Here is a 10,484-nt window from a genome sequence, read left to right on the forward strand (position 1 = left end):
TTTAATTCAAAAAGCCACTGAATCTAAAGCAAAAAATTTGTTAAAAGTCACTGTTAGGTTGAAAATTTCCTCTATTTGCCACCAGTTACTGTCGAAACCCTTTAATTTGTAAAAGTGGATACTGGAGATTTTTAATCTATATGATTCACTTCACAATCTCGCTACACAATCTATAATAGGCCGTGGGAAAGAGTGCACGAACCGTACTTAGGCATGTCATCCGTCGATCCACAAGCCTTTGATGTCCGAGCATTTACCGACATTTCACAGGAAAGGTCGAGCCAATCCGAGTCACCTCGCGCAACGACGAGTCTTTACGTTCCCACGGCGCGAGATATGACAAACTTCAGATCAGGCTCGCTGAGCCACATTCCATGGGAACAAGGCTTAAGACTTAAAATATAAGCCACACGGCTATAAATCAGAAAGACACTTTTATGCTCCCTTTTTAACGAGTTGCATAAATACTGCAGAGGTCTGCATCGGACGTTTTCACTCGAGCGCCAAGTAGTTCACAGTATAATCCGATAGGTAGCGCACATGCATGATGGGTAAAATTGTCACAAGCTATAAATCCTCGAACGGTATAAGCCGAGCGTTAGACATTCGTTCTTGTTACAGTGATGAACTGTGTAGTAACATCATAGATGTTTATCATTTCAAAACTTTGCAGTGTTTAACTAACCTCTCCATAGTACAACTACAAAACTTGTTTTAAAATGTAATATAAATGTTGTAGGTAAATTTTTTTTTTACTTTTTTTTTTCCACACAGGAGTGATCTTGTTTTTGCCACATCTGATAGATGTTATTGGATGTAAATGTAATTATTATAAACGGAGAACACAATCACGATAATGCAAGAACTGTATCAAGTTTTCTAGTAGTAGTAGTAGTAATAATAATAATAATAATAATCTCTAATAATTAGTGTATCAATCTTTGCGTCTGTAACAGTTGTGCATCATGATTATTCGTTTTACTGTATTATATTTTCTGTGACGTTATCTCTGTACTAATATTGTTATTAATCTACTGCTATATCAATAATATTATTTTTGTAAAACGTTTCTACATTGTCGCAGTATATAGGCGGAACACTATGTATGGACCTATCATATTATATATGTGGTAAATCAAATATTGAATAATTATTAATTATCAATAATAACTGTATATCGAAGTTTTTCATACTATTATATTTATAACTTCATGTTCTTGTTTTGGTACGTTCCATTGACTGTTCCATTAAACGTTTGTCATAAACGCAGAAAATAAAGCCTTATTTTTACCGTGTGAGCAAAACATATGTGTATCTTATCTGTCGCCTTCCATACAAGATACGACATGTCGGTAAGATGACCTTGTACTGTGCTTCTATTTATTACGAGCGTATCACGACCGATCGTATCTCACTGGAGGGTGCGACACTCGACCGAGTTCAAGCGAGCGATTTAACTCCAATGCAGCATTAAATAGCATAATGATCTTTAATATTTTACTTATATAAATTACATAGCACAAAAACTTTGCATTATTACTTTGTCTCGTGTTTGCTTAAATTTAAGGCGTAAATTTAATTTTTTGTGGGCGGAATCTATCAGTAAAGCAGCTGAATGTATATTTTCCTAGAGATAATAAAATAATCCACAACCGAACTTGCAATCTCTAGAAGATGAAATACCTCAAAACAGGTAAGAAGAAGATAAACGAGAAGGAAACGGAATATGTAGGAGGCAAAATCCCGATAGAGAAATAGAATATAAAGCAAATCGAGCATTCGTGAGCCTTATGAAATATCTGTCTCTTTCTGCCAGCTATGAAGAGAGGCGTCAGCGCGGAACTGAGATATGAAATTGAAAGGCGAGAAGGCAATTTCAAGCAAACGTGTTTAACACGTTCTCGTACTTTCTGTTCGCATTTTAAAAGAACTGATAAAGACGTAAATGGAGAAAGAAAGCATGAAATAATCAACATCCCAAGCCAGAGAGATTCAATAGCTATGAATTTTGAACAGCGATTTTGAAATTTACGATGCAATTCCCTTCCGTATATCTTAGAAGAAAATGAAACCTTATTACAAGAAAGGATTTGGTGTCTGCGCATGAATTTCTGTAACATATCTCCCACAGCTCTTTACTAAAACTGCAAACGCCTTTTTTCTTAATTATGGATGAGCCGATACCACATGTTCTCAATATTCTATACTCGATAGCGATACCTGTCTTTGAGCTTCGATATTCGATATTAAAACTTTAAAAGTGAGTGTTTTTTTGTTCCAACATTATTGCAGTTTTTTCCACACCTTGTATTGCTCCCATATTCAGAGTAACAAAATTGCTTTAACAACAGCAGTATTGCAATTGTTTTAGACCCCGGGTCTTCTACAGTAAAGAAAATTCTTCTTAACATTAGAAGTATTGATAATAGTAGAGTGTTTAAAACTAAAAGAAAATATATGCATTCTAGCAACATTTTTACACAGTGCAGGAATCTATTGAATATAATTTTGACTAATTTGAATGTAAATAGTTTCAACTTTGATGAAACGTATTGCAATTTTGTATTATTTAATGGTTTTTAAATAAACTTCGGAATTCTAACTCTCTTCATTGTATGATCTTGTTAATATTATGTTAATATTATGAACATTTACATGATTATGATTCTGGTAATACGATACATTCTCATGAGACTAAAAATAACCAAAACTGTTCCTAAATGTAGATTAGCCATGGTTTGTAAGGGCCATTTTGTTGTGGGTGTGAAGCTTTTTAACAAAATTCCTCTAAACATCAGATATTTTGATAAGAGTAGTTTTCAAAACTAAATTAAAAGATATGCTTTTAGCAAAAACGTTTACACAACACAGTAATATATTGAATGTAATTTTAACTAACATTCAATGTAAATAGTTTTAACTTTGACGAAGCCTGTGACAAAATGGCTTTTAAATAAACTAAACTAAACTAAACATTTTACTAACATATTCCGTCTCTTAGTGGTCATTTATTATTTCGATACCTTAATACTACAACTAGGTAACTGCACTTATGCATGAAAATAAATGATATACATATTTTTCTGAATGCTTGAATGAAATTTCCTATCAATACTGGACATTGACTATCAGTGTTAATGCCATATAACTCTCTATGGACATTCTATATGTCTTAAGCTATGCATTGACAGTCTTGATTCATTTTCGACAAGAAAGTGACATCCATCATTCTTGCAGTGAACTCTTAATTTATAATGCTACAATTAGGTATCTCCACTTAGCAACTTGTAGCATATAGAGGGTGGAAATGAAATAACCCTGAAGATTGAAAGAGACAATAGGGTGCACTTAAATTAATGGAAAACCTATATTACGTATTGTGATTAAATGCACCGTTAATTAATCTTTCGAAATGTTTCAAAATTTCTGAAATGTATTGAAATTTCAAAATGTTTTGAAGTGTTTTAAAATTATTTAAAATGTTTTGAAATGTTTTATAATATTTTTAAAAGTTTTCAAATATTATAAAATGTTTCGAAACGTTTTAAAATGTTTTGAAAATTTAAAAAAATGTTTTAAAATATTTGAAATGCTTTAAAATGTTTTGAAATATGTTAAAATGGTTTCAAATGTTTTGAAACGTTTTAATAATACACTCCCCTCTTAAATTGACTGCGCATATTGGAAATTAAATCGATTGCTTTCTCAAAGCACGCTATGAAATGTTTCATATAAAACAATTTTTATCTCGAAAAGGAAGCAAAAACGATCAAAATTGTATTAAACTTTGTTTGTTTGATATATCTCAAAGAATAACCCCTTGAAATTAATGACATTACTTACGGTTCACTCTCTGTATACAAAAAGTTAAAATGCATATCTCTGTGCAGTGTGTTACAGAAAGGAGCGGCGTTTCAGACTTCAGCCGCGTGGCGTGGAGACGCTAGTGTGCATGGTAGACAATATGGCGGTCACGCCGCAACAGCGCGCTCAAATTTTCGAGTGTTACACAGACCCAGCGAGCTTATAGACGTCAGTACAACTGTCGGAATGCTTCTAAACCCCTTCACATCGAGACATGTCTATCTTCCTAGCTCGTTGTGTACAGGAGCCAGCCAGTCATCATGTGAATGTGTGGTGTGAAGTTATCCATAAGAAATTCTACTACCAGTTATTTTTTGCGGAGGAGACTTCTTCTGTCAATTACTTGGATATGCTCGAGCAGTTTGTACTCCCTCAATTACAGGGAGATAGAATGCTGGATACCATTATCTTCCAACAGGACGGCGCGTCGCGGCGCTCCGCCATATTAAGCCCTCATAGTGTAGGATCATTTAAACTCTATAAAGTCAAAAATTTCTGATTCTCCTCCACATATATGTACCATTAACTGGTAATGCACTTGAATAATTTCTTTTATATGTTCTACTTTCTTGATATCTACTCTATATATCGTGGTTCCGACTTAAAGAACGTAGAACTTTACACTCTTTGTCTTTACTCTTTCTAATTCTGCACACTTCAACACCAAATTACCTTTCGTCTCGTTCCTCTTACCTATACTCTAACCACGACGTAAATACCAGATCACTTATCTGTGGCGCGTTGTATACCTCTTCATAGAAAATCTCGTTATTCATCATCTTTTACTGTATCCACGTCGCGACAATGGAATTCCCTGTCACAAAGTATCAGTGGCTGCAAGACGATAAACACTTTTAAAAACAGCTTAAAAGATAACCTTCTTAGCATTTCAATCCAATCATACTGACTTAAACTATCACTGTCTACATTGTTACTCCTTCCTTTAGACATGCAACCTGATAGTGCTCTATTTTAAAAATTGTCTCATAATAATCTCTTTCTATTATCTAACATTATTAACATTCTATGTATTTTAGCTTAATTCTGCTACATAGTTTGTATTTCAGTGTTTAATTAATAGTTCATAGTATTTTGTTGTTTAATTCGTAAATAACTCTTGTATACATGTAGTCTTATCTAAATCAAATTGTTGAATTCTTTGTAAGTTCATACATTTGTATATATACTTTACGGCCTTAAATCTGCCAGCTAAAATGAATTATTATTATTATTATTATTATTATTATTATTATTATTATTATTATTATTATTATTATATTTTACCTCCTATCGGTTCTTCTCTGGAAATAACATTTAATGAAAGAAATTGATTCTTCCTTTCGTAACTTCATTACATCGGAAGAGCAAAGACAAGGGAACAGCCCAAGGCTCTTCTATTTAACCTCTTTTCTGCAGCTTTATCAATTGAGCCTTCCTGTTTGACGACTGGGTTTGTTGGTCTCAAAGGCAGCATCCAATTATCTTGTTTATGTATAGTCTAGTCGAATAATGTAAGACTGGCTCCCTTGAGGGTTCCTCTCCTGGAGTGGAAGGTACTCAGAGACTCTGTCCTGCTTGGCAACGCAGTGTGTATAAAATTATTTATCGTAAAAGCTGTAACTATTGCGTTCCAAAAATCTCATTAGAATATCCCACTTGCTAGATGGAATCAATGCTGTTTAGGTAAAATGAAAACCCACAAAAGAAGCATTTTTCAGGAACAAAAAAATTAAATTGTAACACATTTATTATTAGTTACCTTATAACTTATGAAGAAATGTAAATATAATACTTGTCAAGAAGCATATCCTTACGTTTTTATTTAAATTTTATCTAATTATAGCAAAAAAGTCACATTTAAAAAATGAGAGTTAAGTCATTTTATCTCATCACCATCGAAAAAAGATTAAAGAATTTAAGTCTTAGATATCAAAAAGAACTCAGAGAATTTTTATCGTTTAGGTCAGTTTCTGTCAGATGCTAGTTGCTTAGTCAACAGTCCGAAGACAGGTCTGAATCTTACAAATGATACCATCAAGGCACCGCTTATGAAGCAATTAGGCCGGGAGATAATGGTGTAGGGTGGCTAGTTCTTCTTCCAAATGACAAATGACAAAACATAAATATTCTCCTAACAGTGCAGTTTTCTGATGACAAACAAAACTACTAGGCCTACAAACTTGCCCATCAATACTACCACTGATACTAAAATGTAGGGCCAATAGACCCTGTGCATTATTAAAACTGAATACTAGGCCTATAAACATTTATCTTTGACCTGTTCCAGCACTACACTCACGTTAAATATTTTATTGTTGCAAAATGGAAGAATCGGCTCTTTTGAAATATTCCTTTTGAAAGCAGATCATGTATTACAGCCATTATATTGACACAAACAAAATAATGTTGTTTCAATACTTTGATCAACATTATATAGTCATTTGACATCGTGGTAGTAATATTCAGAATTCAACGCTGGACAAAGTTCATTAATGCCAAACACTATAAAACGATTTGCTTTGTTGCCCATATCATAGCGAAAACCCTCCCCCCTGCCGATCCCTTTTATACAAAGGAAAAACCACTCGTTGCAAACATTAATAGCTTTTACTACTGCTGATCGCGAAATCAATTGATTTGATCTACTTTAATAACGATATTCTAAACCGAAGTGAACGTACGTTCTACCAATATTTGATGAGGCATAAGCTTCAATAGCCTGGCACAGTAACATTTACAATTCCTGTTGGATAAGGACATTCCGAATACAGTGAAATCAGTCCTAAACTCAAACGGAGTTATTCGAAAAAATAAGTAATAGCCATGGACGTGGGTTCGAATTCAGCTTCGACGTTTTGCTGTACTTAGTTTCATGTCTGACAGGTGACGTAAACATTGCCGGCAGAGAAAGGGAGAACGATAATTGCTATTCAACAAATGGTAAAGACCACATTCCAGGCTTGTCTTGAAGTTGAGCGGAGGTGCAATGATTCAGACAGCCAACTTCAAGATAAGGATGGAATAAGACCTCTGCCATTGGTTAAATAGCAATTATCTGTCTTCTTCTCTCTGCCGGCAATTTTACGTCGCCTGTCACACATTAGAGAACGAAGTGTAGACTGAGAGTTTTAAAAGGATTGTTTCAAACTCTAAGAATAATACCAGGTAATCCTCTGGATCGAAATACCAAAATATCACTTCGTTACAACCAATCCCATGAGATCAGAGGGTCCAAATTTGATACAAAATTGTTAGGCAATCCGATGAAAACACACTAGCGGCAACCACTGGCGTAGTACGCTGGATCCCGCAACTCGATTATTCGTATACGAGTCAACGGTTCCTACTCCACTTCAAAGATTCCAACTTCGCCTCAACGGTTCTTACTTTGCATCAGCGATTCCTACTCCCTCCCAGCGATTTCTACTCCGTCTCAGCGACTGCTACTCCGACTCAACTATTGGTATTCCGACTTAGCGATTGCTAGTCCCAGTCAACGATTGCTACTCCGACTTAACGATTACTAGTCCGACTGAACGATTGCTACTCCGACTGAACGATTGCTACTCCGACTGAACGATTGCTACTCCGACTGAACGATTGCTAGCCTCACTGAACGTTTGCTACTCCGACTCTAAGATTGCTACTCAGACTTAATTATTGCTACTCCCACTTAACGATTGCTACTCCGACTGAACAATTGTTAGTCCAACTCAAAGATTGCTACTCCGACTCAAAGATTTCTACTCCGACTTAACGATTGGTACTCTGATTGATCGACTGCTACTCCGACTTAACGATTGCTAGTCCGACTGAACAATTGCTAGTCCGACTTAACGATTGATAGTCCGACTGATCGATTGCTACTCCGACTTAACAATTGCTAGTCCGACTGCTACTGCGGCTTAACTATTGATAGTCCGACTGAAAAAAAATGTTATGTTTTATTTAACGACGCTCGCAACTGCAGAGGTTATATCAGCGTCGCCGGACGTGCCGGAATTTTGTCCCGCAGGAGTTCTTTTACATGCCAGTAAATCTACTGACATGAGCCTGTCACATTTAAGCACACTTAAATGCCATCGACCTGGCCCGGGATCGAACCCGCAACCTTGGGCATAGAAGGCCAGCGCTATACCAACTTGCCAACCAGGGCGACTCCCGACTGAATGATTGCGACTCCGACTTAACGAATGTTAGTCCGACTCAAATATTGCTCCGACTTAACGATTATTACTTCGACTCAAAGATTACTACTCCGACTGAAGGATTCCTACTTCGACTCAAAGATTGGTACTCCGACTCAACGATTGTCAGTCTGACTCAAAGATTGCTATTTCGACTTAACGATTGCTACTCCGACTCAACGATTGCTACTTCAACTCAAAGATTGTTACTTCTACTCAACGATTGCTACTGCGACTCAAAGATTGTTACTGCGACTCAAAGATTGCTACTCCGAATCAACGAATGTTACTTCGATTCAAAGATTGCTACTCCGACTTAACGATTGCTACTTCGACTCAAAGATTGCTACTCCGACTTAACGATTGCTACTCCGACTCAAAGATTGCTACTCCGACTCAAAGATTGCTACTCCGACTCAAAGATTGCTACTCCGACTTAACGATTGCCAGTCTGACTCAAAGATTGCTATTTCGACTTCACGATTGCTAGTTCTACTGAACGATTGCTACTCCAACTCAAGAATTGCTACTACGACTCAACACGATTGCTATTTCGACTCAAGGATTGCTACTTCGACTCAAAGATTACTACTCTGACTCAAAGAATGCTACTCCGACTCAAAGATTGCTCCTCCGACTCAAAGATTGATCCTCCGTCTTAAAGATTACTATTCCGACGATAGCTACCCTGACTCAACGGTTGCTAGTCCGACTCGATTGCTACTCCGACTCAACGGTTGCTAGTCTGATTCAACGATTGCTACTTCGACTCAATCATTGCTAGTCCGACTCAACCATTGCTAGTCCTACTCAAATATTAGTACTCCGACACGATTGCTATTTCGACTCATCTATTGCTACTCCGACTCAACGATTTCTGCTCTGATTGAACAATTTCTATACCGACTCATTGCCTTTTACTCCGACACCATGATTCGTTGTCCGATTTCTCAACATCTAACCTGACTACCGACTCTACGATTTGTACCTCGACTTCACGATTTGTAACTCAACTTCACGACTTGCAATCTGAGTTTTGGAGTCTTGGTCGTAACAACCCCGTAAAACGAATGTACTTAATTAACAATATCCCAAAATTCTCAGCATTTTCTATTTTCATTCAATTTTATTCCTCTTTCTTGAGATCCAAATCGTATTGTCCTCGTTGTCATATAAGAAAGCGATGACTTGCATATTTCTACTTGCTGATGAGGCAAAGCGTCCTGAATTACCCAAAATGCGATCATTTTCAAATTTCATAAGGACTGCTATTCCACCGAACGTGAAATACACATTGGAAGTGAAATAACATTGCAGATTGAAAGGTACAATACAGAGTACATTTAAATGAATAGAAAACCTATATTACGTTTTATGATTAAATGCACAGTTAATTAGAAAATTAAGTTTGAAATTTCAGCAGTCCGGCAACATCGTCGCTGACACACTCTACTCGTGATACAGATATAAGAGGTCAACGAACTTGGTGTGTCTCGGTCTGTGAGCTGCTCTCTGCCTCGACATGTGCAGTGGCTTCAAATTAGAGATTTTTTAAATTAAATTTACACGAAAACCGTCTCCGCTATTGAAATACTCCAAAGGGATAAACGATTCTTTATTAGAATTTCTATAGATATGGACAAAAACAACATTTTTTTTTCTGAAAAAACTATGAACTTTCCACCAACATTATATTACAGTTTTTTGTTACATACAACATGAGCTATTCGTTCTGAAAATCTGAAAGGCTATTTTACTTCCACTCTGTATATATTGTGAATTTTATTAGTAACAACAATGTAATTTATTCGTCACAACAATAATTCCTTTCTACAATTCACCTTAAACGCTCTTGTCAACAATTGGATCTTCACTCAACACAGTATTCGTTATAGCACTCCACCGACGACAATGACAATTTACTTGGACTATTACGCACAACAATGAACTGTTAATCTTAACTAATATTTACAAAGCACTATTTACAAATCAGAACTACCAGTTCTCAGTTCACAGTTCTTCTATCTCAGTCACTCGAGTTCACGGTATCTCGAACCACAGACCTTCAGAGACAGTTCACTGTACTCGAACTCGGGTCCCTCCAACTGCGGTCCACTGCACTCGAACTCAGGTCCCTCCAACTGCAGTCCACTGCACTCGAACTCAGGCCTTCGGATGCTGACGCAGATGCGGACGCACACTCGAGTCGAACTCCGGCTGGCTTGCTTGCTCTGGCTTTCTCACTGACTGAATAACTGAAAACTGGAAACTCTGCTCTAGTTCGCTGGCGCTTCTTCTTTTATAGCAAAATCATAGTTGCGAGAAATTTCTACAGGTGTGTAGAGAATTATCTCGATATCTCCACTTCGACGGACTTCTGGAATAGTCGAGAAGGTCGTTCCACATTCACTGCGTTAAGTAGCAGCTGCGCGC

This window comes from Periplaneta americana, chromosome 3 (assembly GCF_040183065.1).
Source record: "Periplaneta americana isolate PAMFEO1 chromosome 3, P.americana_PAMFEO1_priV1, whole genome shotgun sequence".
NCBI lineage: Eukaryota > Metazoa > Arthropoda > Insecta > Blattodea > Blattidae > Periplaneta > Periplaneta americana.